We start from the raw sequence: 12,213 nt of genomic DNA, 5'->3' as shown, positions 1-12,213 counted from the left end.
TAAGCATCAAATATGAACACGATCGGTCAATTAATGAAACCGCGTCAAAGAAAGAAATCATCTCGCAATCAATTGAATAATTAATTATCTCAACCTCAAAAGCGACCTTATTATCAAAATTCTTGCAGTGTCTTTTACTTATTTTAAGCATTAATATTTGACTTCATCACCTAATTCCTTCCACTTATTTATATATATATATATATATATATATATATGTAATGTTAAATATAGTTCTAGAGTATATAAATTCTGTATATTCTCTTTGAAAAATAAAATAAAACTCACATTTAAAAAATAGATTTTTTCATGCAAGTTTTAAATTTGCCAACATTTTTCAAATGGAGTGCATGGGATTTATATACTCTATGACTGTATAAATTATTTTTCATGCATATAGATATATATATATATATAAAGGAATATTGCCCTAATCAAGAATATATACCACAAATTATATTTTGCAATACTAGTTTTGAGACAGAATTGACCGAGTCTAGCCCATCGTTAATAATAAGTGAAGAGATAAAGTCAAGAGATAAGGCAAGTTATCTCAGACTTCTAGAAGGAAATGACTTCATATGGCAACTAGGATTCAATCACTCTAATGAAGGAAAATAACCTCTATATAAGGAGGAGATCTCTACAAATAGATAGAAACTTCCTACGTACAGGCTCCAATACGCACAATGACTCCATAGAATCTTCTCTCAAGAGAGGAATCGTCTTTAGCCTCCCAAAATTCTAAATTATTTCATTGTATTGAGAGATACGTAAGGCTATAAGATATTGTAAAATCATCCATTATAGTGGATTTGCCCACAAACAACTCATGGATGTAGACATTACGACGAACCACACATAAATCTTTGTGTCTCTCTTTATTTCTTTTTATTTTCTTATTTACTATTTACTTTCATTGATGAACACGAAGAGCACCATATCAAAGCCCAAATCACCATTGTAGGCCAGGGATAATTATTTCCTCCGTTTCGACCTATTGTGTGATTTTTGACATTAACAAATAACAACTAGCATGTGAGAATTAAGTAGTGATAGGTGAAAAAGCTTATACATTATTTAGAATATGTCATTCAATTAAGGGAAAAGTGAAAACTACTTTTGGATAGGGAAGAACCAAAACTTTTTACTAGAGGAGGCCGAATATTGGCATTCGACTGATCTATAATAGAAATATTCTACTCAATTGCCCTACACCACAATCTTGTTGAGGGAAAAAAATAAAAATCCACATAAATAGATATGTGGTGTAAGGCTGCTGAATGGAATAATTCTCTATAATATTATATGACACCATGATCTTGAGCTATAAAGTAAAAAATAAAAGAATAAAGAATATATAGCGACCTATATTTTTCAATTAAATTGTTGTACCTTTAATAGTTTTAGATACAACCATAATCTAATGAATCTAAATCTATTTGAAAATCTTAATTAGAGACACAAACAAGAGAAATTATTTCCTTCTTTTTTTCTAAAAGGAAAACATTTACATTAATCATAAATCAACAAAGGTCAAGAATACAAGTGGGAACATTCCCCACATCATCAGAAGAAATGGAATTTAACAAAGCATCCCTAGCAAGCGCATGAGTAGCTTTGTTGCATTCTCTTCTAACATGTGAAACTGACCAATCCTCAAAAAAGCTCAATTGGCTCTGGACATCTTCAATAATCATATATGTAGATAACCAGTTTTCACTCCTCCTACTAATAGCTGTTATGACTTCTTTTGAATCCCCTTTTAGTATGATCCTTTTAATCTCCATTTGCAAGCCAAAACATGAAGCTTTAATTGCCCCAAGTGCCTCAGCCAGTAATGAACAAGGGAAAAGAGGCCTGAGTATCCTTGATGTTGCCAAAGTCCTCCCATTCCAATATTTGAGAACTAAGCCTATGCCAATCATGCACTGTACCTTGTCAACTGTTGCATCCCAATTGAGTTTATAGACATTCACAGGGGGGATTCCATGTAATGATCACATTCTGCAGTAAACTTTGCTGATCTGATGCAATTGTCGAAGAGACCCTCAATTCTTGCAGAGTATCCTTAGCAAATTCAGCTACTGAATTGGGGCACCTGAACTCTTGCTGGAATAAAAATTGGTTTCTCCTCATCCAAAAAGCAACCACTGAAAATTCCTCCACGAGCTCCTTACCACCTACTACATCCAATTCCACCATGAGGTCCCTAATAGCAGTTTTGAAAGAATAACATTTCTGGAGTTGTCTTGAGCACTAGTGCCACACATCTTGAGAGGCAGGACAATTCTATATAGCATGAATCACATACTCTTCTTCCTACAAGCAGATAGGGCAAATGGGCTTATCTACTACCTTCTCCTTGTAAAGATTCTGCTAAGTTGGCAAACCGTCATGACAAGCTCTCCGAAGGAACATCCTGTCTGCAAGTGGAATCTATAATTACCACATTCTTGACCAAAACCTTCCTGGATTTGTGCTACTTGAAGCCCGACCTCTCTCAGCATCCATAATCTCCTTACGCAAGTGATAGGCACTTCTCACAGAGAATGACCCTTGAGTTGATCCTATCCAAATTAACTTATCTGCACTATCATTGTAACTATTGGGAATTTGCTTGATCAACCTTGCCTCTATGAGTGAGAACATTTCCTCCACCGTATTAGTCTTCCACTCTCTTGTGGTTGGATCAATTAGATACTAACAGTAGCCTCAGGACACAATCTAGTTATTGGACTCTGAACTTTATAAGAAGATAGCCTTGGAATCCACTTATCCTTCCAAACTTTAATGCATTCACCATTCCCTACCCTCCATATGGTGCCATTATTCAATAGCACTCTTGCATTCAAAATACTTCTCCAATTAAAAGAAGATTTACTGCTGGCCTAGAAGAAATCACCATGAGGGAAGTGTTTTGCTTTTAGTACCTGAGATGCTAGATCTTGAGGGTGATGCAACAGCTTCCATCCTTGTTTAGGCAACATTGCAAGATTAAAGTTGTGTAAATCCCTAAAGCCTAACCCACCTGCATCTTTAGACTATCCCATGGAATTCCAAGAGATCCAATGGATCTTCCTTTCATTCTCAATCTAGCCCCACCAGAAATTCCTCATTACTTTGTTTATTTCTTTCAAAAGGGACCAAGGGAGCTTGAAGACTGTCATACTATAGGTTGGCATTGCCTGCACCATTGCTTTAAGAAATATTTCTTTTCCTGCTTGAGACAAAAGCTTAACTCTATTGTTGTTCAATCTCTGTCTAACTCTATCCAAAATGATCTTAAAAGATTGAAATATTGACCTTCCTATTAAGGTAGGAAGGCCAAGATATTTCTCATAAGGTTGACTTGACCTCACTCCTACAATACTCAAAATAATATCCTGATTCTCCTTTGAAGTGTTTCTACTAAACTGTATGGAGGTTTTCTCTTTATTCAACGTTGTTATGATGCACTTTCATATGTATTCAACAAGAAAAACATTCTACTCCATTCTAGGGAATTTGCTTTACAAAAAAGCAGATGATTGATATGTATTATGCTGCTTGCAATAGGAACACCCAAGATTGCTTTGGTCCTTTCAGCTTCATTCAAAATTGAGCTCAAAACTTCTGCACAGAGGATGAAAAAGTAGGGAGATAATGAATCTCTCTGCCTAATCCCTCTAGTAGGCTTAAAAGGTTCCTGAGGTGTTCCATTAAGTAAGATGGAATAGGACATTGATTCCACACCCTTCATCACAAGCCTGATCCATTCCTCAGGAAACCCCATTTTTATCATCACCTCTCTCAGAAAAACCCATTCAATTCTATCATATGCCTTGCTCATATCCAACTTCAATGCCATGTAATCCTCTCTTCCTTCATTATGCTACTCATGGAGTGTAAGGCCTCAAAGGCCACTATGATATTATCTGATATTAATCTGCCTGGAACAAATGCTGATTGTGTAGGAGAAATAATGTCTTGTGGAATAAGCTTCAATATGTTTGCAATTGTTTTGGACACAATCTTATACAAGACATTGCATAGGCTTATATGTCGAAAGTCAGACACTTTTGAGGGACAATTGATCTTAGGAATGAGTGCAATATGAGTAGCATTTATAGCATCAATCAGGCCATCAAAATTGAGAATGAAAATTATAGCTTCACATACCTCTTGACCAACTAAGCTCCAATAGTTTTGATAGAAAGCCGGAGGGAAACCATCTGGCCCTAGAGAACTCAGAGAGTTCATGCTAAAGATAGTTTCTTCAACTTCTTGCCTCGTGAACTTTCTAAGAAGCTTGGAGTTCATGTCATTAGTAACCTTTATGTCTAAATGTTGTAAGCAAATTGGTATGTTATTAGGATAGGCAGTAGTGAATAGCTCCTTGAAAAAAGCCTGGCATTTTGCATTGATATCATCATTTGTCACTGCCACAGCACCAGTCTCATTTGCTACCTTCCTTATGAAATTCCTCTTTCTTCTTTGAGTTGCACACTGGTGGAAATATTTAGTATTCCTATCCCTCTCCCTCAACCATCTATGCTTAGTCCTTTGCCTTCATTTTGTGTCATCCTCCTTTAAAGCTTATCTAATTCTTGTTTTGTGGTCCTAATTGCTTATATCAAGTCTCCATTGTTAGCCTTTTCTAAATTAGACAACTGATTCATCTTAACTTGGATCACCTTTTTATAGTCACCAACTGCTGCTTTACTCCAAACTCTAAGTTTATATTGGCATCTAATCAAGCCTGTTGTTGTTAGTTCTAGTTTGTTCCTGGCCATTTATGGTCTTTTCCAAGCCTCTTCCACTACCCTCATGTGACACTCCTCTCAACTTTCCCAACAAGCCTCATATCTAAAAGGCCTCTCCCTTTTAACAAAAAACTAGCCGTCTGAAGAAATGGAAATGACTAAGGGTCTGTGATCAGATTTGTGGGTAGCTTCTGATCTCACTAGGGTCTCCGAGAACATCTCAATCCATTTTGCATTGGCACAAGCCCTGTCCAACCCTTTCTTTGTGAAATGAGTCCCTTGTTGATTATTGCACCAAGTGTACTTGTCTCCTTTGTAGCCCGGGTCACTCAAACCACTGTTAATCAAAGCTTGTCTTCAGCAACATTCAATCTTGTAACAGCTTCTACCAAATTTACTCCCTTAGAATATTCCTTCTCAATCACCTTTCCACTAATTGAGGACCCTTCCTGACAAATAACAGAAAATGAAATCTCTGCAATCTTATCCTCGAGGCTTTCTTTATATGGCAAGTCAACTTGCATTTTCTGTAAAGGAACCTCTTTGGAAACCAAGCATCTTAGCTTAACAGAAGGATATTCCTGATAATCAATAAACTAATTAACATTGCCAAAAAGACCTTCCCCCTCTACCTATTCTTGTTGCGGCGGCTCAAAATTTTGGCCACCACCCTCATACCTCTTGGTGGCAGTGCTGCCTGCCTTTGGAAGATTAACTCAAAGCCAAGGGCCATATTCATTGCTTCTTCCCCGAGGACCCTTTGAGCAACCTCCATCCTTGTGTTTAATGACTCCACATTGAAAGCAAAAAAAGGGGAGTCTTTTGTACTTTATTGCCAACTAGATATGCTTATTATCAATCTTCAACATCCTACCTCGAGTCAGAGGCCTTATGATATCCACCATCACTTTCATACATAAGAAAGGTCCCCATGCACTAACAGTGCCATCAGTGTCCATCTCTAGCACTTTTCCAACTCCAGAACCAATCTACATTCCTTTGTCACAGGACATACTCACTAATGGCATATTGTGAACTTGGATCCAGAAAACCTCAAAAGAGAAGGCAATCTCTCTTGGTGCTATAGTCCCATCAAAATCCTCCATGCAAACCAAAAATCTGTCAAACGTCTAAGGTCTTCCTAGAAGGACCTTCAACTTATCCTGTTCACGTTGAAATTCAACCAAGAACTTGTTATTACCCATCCCCTTGAATTGAATCCATCCCACAGTTTTCCAAACCTTAGACATAATGCATAGTTTCCCTCTGCCTACTCCTCTGTCAATGGTAGTTTTTGGAACATCCACTTCTTGTCGCTCTTGATCATTTAACGAGAAGCCTTGCCACAACCTCTCCAGTTCTATCTCCATTGATCCCCACACCACTCTACCCAAAGAGACTACCTTTACCTTCGCAAAGACAAAAACATACCCCCTATCAGGAGAGGACCAACCCTCTAGCACGAGTGTTGGACCACCAACAATGGCCTATGGTTTATGCCAAGAGAAATTATTTCATACAATACGCTAGTGCGTTTTGTTTTTTGCATAGTTTATAAAAATAATCAAGTTGTCATGGGTTAGATATGTTAGATTTTTTTAACATATATAGTAAGATGACTTTCTAATTTATTCTCAATTATATATAAATTTAACAATCAAAAAATGATTTTAATTAAAAATTTAAAAACCAAGGGATCGGTGGCCCACAGGGGCGGCCCCCTTGATTCGGTGATCTCTGACCTTGTTGATTTTGGTAATTTGGATTTCAAAATACAAAAACTCTAATAATTTGAAGGTGCAAAATATATATTCTTCCTAAAATTAGATTTATAATTTAAAATGCAAAATCCAAAATGGGCGATAATTTGTGGATAATCGCAAGTACTTCCTCGATAAATCATAACCCTTCATTCAAGATTTCCATTAACAATCATATGTAATGTAACATCCTATATTTTAGTGTATTTTTAATTGAATGATTATTTTTATTAATGTAAATATTGGTTCTCTTATTTTAAGTTTATCGAATTTTTAGTGGATTTATTTTTATGATTTTTAAATTGTGAAAATTAATTTGTTATGTTTTCTTAATATTTATTATTGTGATGCATTTAAATTGTTCTTTATTTTAAATTAATTTATTGTTGGATTTAATTATTTTATTTTCATTGTATCATTACGTTTAAATTATTTTAATTGATTTGTTGTTTTAAAATCGTTTCCGTTGGATCATTTTTGTGACCCAAGATGTGAGGATTGGACCTCATTTCTTTCCCTCCATTTTCTCTTTCCTCTCTTTTTTCTTTTTTTCTTTTCCTTTCTTTTTTCTTTCTTCCCCTGCTTCCTCTCCTGCATGAGACCAGCCCTCCCTCTCTTCTCCGTCCATTTCTCCTCTTCTCCCAGCCCACCGCTGCCGTGGCCCTCACCGCCCCTCCCGTTCTCTCCCCCACCGGCCAGCGACCACTCCCTGTCAATCCCAGCCCCTATCGCGCCGCCGTTAGCCTTCACGAACCGTCCAAAGCCGCGGCTTTCTCTTCGTTCCAGCGCCGCCGTTGCACCACCTCCGGCCACCATTTCTTCACCACTTCATCCTCGACCTCCTAGCAACCCAAAGCACCCATCCTTAGCTCCGATCCGTCACCGGTGAAGCCTATCTATCTCCATTTCCGATTTGGACATCTTTGGCCTAAAACCATCATTTGCGCCGCCACCCACGGCAAAGCACCACCACCATTGGCTTCACCGACGTCTCTAAGCCCTACCCTATTAATTTCGGATCTTGGTTTGTCCCCGTTCAAAAGTGAATTTTTGAGACCACAGCCATAGTGTATTTTACACTATTTTGTTGCTGAGCCGCCACTTCTTGCAGTTTCGTGATCCTTCGGAAATTATAATATAGCACTGTAAGTATTTTCTCAAAGAACTTTCATGATTTAAATGTATTTTTGCACTAACTCATTTTATTTGTGAACTGGTTGGTTATGCCGGACTGAGTCAGAGGAGTTCGAGGGTCGGATGGATTGTGGACGGAGTTGTTGTGTGTTTGGTTTGCATTGTGAGTCGTTGGTTGTTGGTTATGGCGTTGTTCATGTATATGACATATTGCAAGCATGACATGTTTGTAAATGAAACTGGATTTTCGTGTACATACATTCATGTTCATGTTGTAACTGAAAATTGGGTTTTCATGTATTTATTTGAAAATTAGATTTTCATGTGAAATGATTCTGCATGTTTGAAACGACTGGATTGACTGGTTTGAGAAAAAGGAAAGGAGACTGTAGGGATGGTGGTAGAGTCCCGCCTGTGATTCCCGCCTACGGTGCACGCGGTAGAGATGGTGGTAAGCAGGGATGGTGGTAGAGTCCCGCCTGTGATTCCCTCCTACGGTGCATGCAGTAGGATGGTGGTAAGCAGGGATGGTGGTAAGCAGGGATGGTGGTATAGTCCCGCCTGTGATTCCCGCCTACAGTGCTCTGATAAGTATTCATTGTATGTGATAAGTATTCATTGCGTGGAAAGGAACTGTAGGGATGGTGGTAAGCAGGGATGGTGGTAGAGTCCCGCCTACGGTGCACGCAATAGGGATGGTGGTAAGCAAGGATGGTGGTTGTGTCCCGCCTGTGATTCCCGCCTACGGTGCACGCGGTAGGGATGGTGGTAAGCAGGGATGGTGGTATAGTCCAGCCTGTGATTCCCGCCTACAGTGTCCAATAAATGGTTGGATTTTGTGTATATCATTTTCTGGGAAAATGTCGGATTATATTTTTGGCTAAAATGGAATTTTTAGCGTGTGTTGGAAATAAATCATTTTCGGGAAAAATGAGGTTTTGGGATCTGCTTGTTGGTTGCATTAATTAATACATTTTTATTTCGAGGGTTGTTTGGATTATTACTTACCTGTGGTACCATTTTATGGTATCGCAGCTTTTGATGCAAATGTGGATGACGAGCCTTAAGCTTGGCTCCGTTGTAGGAGTGATCAGGGATTGCTCCCGTATATCGAGATTCATTTTATCAATTATTATGTATTTGCCTTTGTAATATAATTTGGGATGACTGTATAACTTTTTAAATATGCTTTGTTTTGAATATTTGTATTTAAACTTCTGGTACTTAGATGACTTATTTACATTATCCACTGCGATTTTTATTGTGCACTTTTGCATGTTGCACACACTTGGCACTATCGTTGGGATGCGTGACCCATGTTGTCATCATCCCGACATCACGATTCCCGTATATTTTTGTACGTGGGAATCGGGACGTCACATGTAAATTGCAGCATATATATAACTATCACGAAATGCATGTAAAGAAAAAACAGTACCTTAATATATATTACATTAATGATCCCCAGAAAAAGAAATAGTAGAAATTGAATTTCCTCTTTTTCTATTATTAATATTGTTAAGGAAAAAAAGTAAACACGTTACTATATATTAATTGCAAACCCGCCCTTAAATTACTCCCCCTTTAAACTAAGGAATATTATGACTGCCACTAAGTCTTCCCACTTGTAGTGGCTGGCCGGGTGGAGGTCGGTGGCGGATTTGGGCTCGAACCCTTGTTTGGATATGGAGGAGGGGAGGACTTGGCTTGGGTCTCCCACATAGTTTTCTTGCTTTCATATGATCTGCAATATTCAATGTTTAATCAAACAAGATGCAGCTTATAAGTTTAAGTGTCACCCATGCAGCTTTCTACATCAATGTGTAGCACATCTTTAATTTCAGTGGTTATCAGGAAAAACTAATGGCATAATCTGTACACATGCATGAGATTATTACATATATATATATATATATATCTATAAGGCTTGATCTTAAATGTTCTATTAACATATATATATTTATATATACACATACTAACTAAATTAATATTGCTAATTAGCTAAAACTTTATTGATTGATGCTGTTATATATATAACATGTATAAGTACTTGGGAAGCATGTACGAGCTTTTGCTCCTTTTAAATCACTTCATCCATTCTTCATAAATCTTAATAATTTTAAGTTTACAGTAATTTGAAAGATTATTCAGAGCTGTAAAGGTGAGAAATTATTTTCAGTACTTTCTTATTAACTAGATCTTAAGTTGTCTTATTTCGTCCATGTTTAACTAATTACAATTGAAGAATATTGCCATGCACGTTCATATTACTCTATAGTCAGCAGCGCAGATATTCAGGGATCTATGACATGCTGAACCACAGTAATTGCTTTGATATGCAATTTATAATCCCTGTTTTTAAACCGGAAATAAAAATCTGCAACATTAACAAAGACCTACTACTCTTTGAAGTGGTGTTTGCACCCAGAAAGTAGTAATCTGAAGCTTGTTCCTGGTGCTTCATGATCATGCATGGACTAGTTTTCAAAAAAAAGAACAAAGAACAAAGAAATAAAAAAAAACTTAAACCCAGTTCTTCATGTACGTGGAAATTAGAGGATTCAAACCTGCAGAGATCTGATACGGATGCATGGCCAACAATGTTGCTGCAATTAATATGAAAAATGTTATGAAACGGAGGAAGGAGTGGAGACTCATGATCGATCTCTGCTCAGAGTTAAAACCTCGTTAACTTGCCGTCTGTCTGTCTGTCTGTCTTTGCCTAGCCCTCAAATTAATATATAGTGTTTGTTATGTGCTCCAAAAGTCCTCAAAAGTCATCACTTTTCGACCATATATGCATAAATTATAGTCATATGCTAGCTTTTGTTTCTATCTATCTGTTTAAGCTTGTAGTAGTTTTTTATAAAATGGTCATACAGACATAGTGGTCAAGCTCTCTGATCAGCTTTCAATTTGGCTATATAATAAAACTCGTATATCTGTATTAAAATTTATGTTAAGACAAAGACATATATATATATATGGCATATATACAGTTAATTAATAATTATAGACTCCACTGTATGTAATGCATTCCATACCGTCTACAGACAACATTTAATAATGTGAATTTACATACGCTCGGTGTCTATCTCTATTTAAATTATAGTTAAGTGTTTAGGTCAGAAAATTGCATAGATTCTAAATGCAATTTTATTGTCATAACTAGTCATTAATTACCTAGACTATATATTGAATATTGAACATAAAAAAAAAAAAAAAAAAAAAAAAAAAAAAAAAAAACACTAGATGGTTGATCGAAGTGGGAAAAAGAAAAGGTAAGTGAGAAAACTAGCTAGAAAGTGCATGGAAAAGAGACATCCATGCTCCTATATAGTATATACCCATTGAATATAAACATATATGATTAGTTAAAGCAAAACCGGGTCAAAGAAGCAATCAAGCCATTGAATAAATATTTCGAGTTCAAAAGAGACCTTAATATTGTTAACATTCTTGCAGGCCAGTCAAGTCTTTTACTAATTTTAAGCAATATTAATTGAATTCTAGCTTTCTAGACGGCTCTTCCATTTCTTTATACATATGTGTGTGTAAAGAATCTCCTAGCTTGCAAACCAAGTCTTCTAGAAAGTTGTTCTAAATATATCTATATTAATATATCTAAAATACCTTCTTCTTTTTCTTTTTTTTATAAGAAAACATTTCCATTAAACCTGAAGTATCAATACAAACGATGATTATCCACCCATGATATAACATATTGAATAAAGTCAGGAGCAAACTCTTCCCATACACTTAGATCTAGAAGATTCCAAGCATGCTTCGCCAGCTTGTGTGCCCCTTCATTGCCTAAACGACCAACATGCTGTCTGCATTGGTGGAAGATTCTCATCATTTCTTGAATATCGTTAATTATATTTCCCAAGAGAGCATGGAATTAGCTCCTTTATCTTGAATGGCTTGGACCATTACTAAAGAGTCACTCTCAATCACTAAGTTTGTAATTCCCAGTGGATACAAAGTTCCATACCTCTTAAGATTTCCAACAACTCTATTTCAATAGCGTCATTGACAACCATCTCCTTCTTGCTAGTTGCAAATGGCACCTCTCCCTTATCATCACTAAGGATAGCACTAGTCCCTAACTTTGTTGATCCTGAAATATAGCACCATCCACATTAAGCTTTAGAAATCCAAGTGGATGTTCCTTTATGCTCCTTGTCCACACACTTACTCACTTTGTGATCAGACCATAATGAAAGAGCATTTTGAACTGCAATAGCAGGCTGGACATCTTTATTTTCATAAAATTTCTGATTTTGACTATACCAGAACCCCCAAGCCATTAGGAAGAATTTCTCCACTACTTGATTATTGCTATATATTAGCATGGACATGTCTAACAAGATCACCAAAATCTAAAACATTTGCTGCAAGATGCACCCATAACTCTTGGCTCTCCCAACATTGTCACAACCTGGGACATTTACGTAAAACATGTAACACATCCTCTTTTCCATTTCCACAGAATATACATGAGTATTCCCTTAACACCTGCCTTTTCTTCAAGTTAACTCTTCTAGAGAGACCATTCTTACAAGCTCTCCATG

Source organism: Juglans microcarpa x Juglans regia, chromosome 8D (assembly GCF_004785595.1).
Source record: "Juglans microcarpa x Juglans regia isolate MS1-56 chromosome 8D, Jm3101_v1.0, whole genome shotgun sequence".
In the NCBI taxonomy this organism is placed as follows: Eukaryota; Viridiplantae; Streptophyta; class Magnoliopsida; order Fagales; family Juglandaceae; genus Juglans; species Juglans microcarpa x Juglans regia.
The sequence above is the reverse complement of the archived record's forward strand: the minus strand, read 5'-3'. Positions refer to the sequence as shown.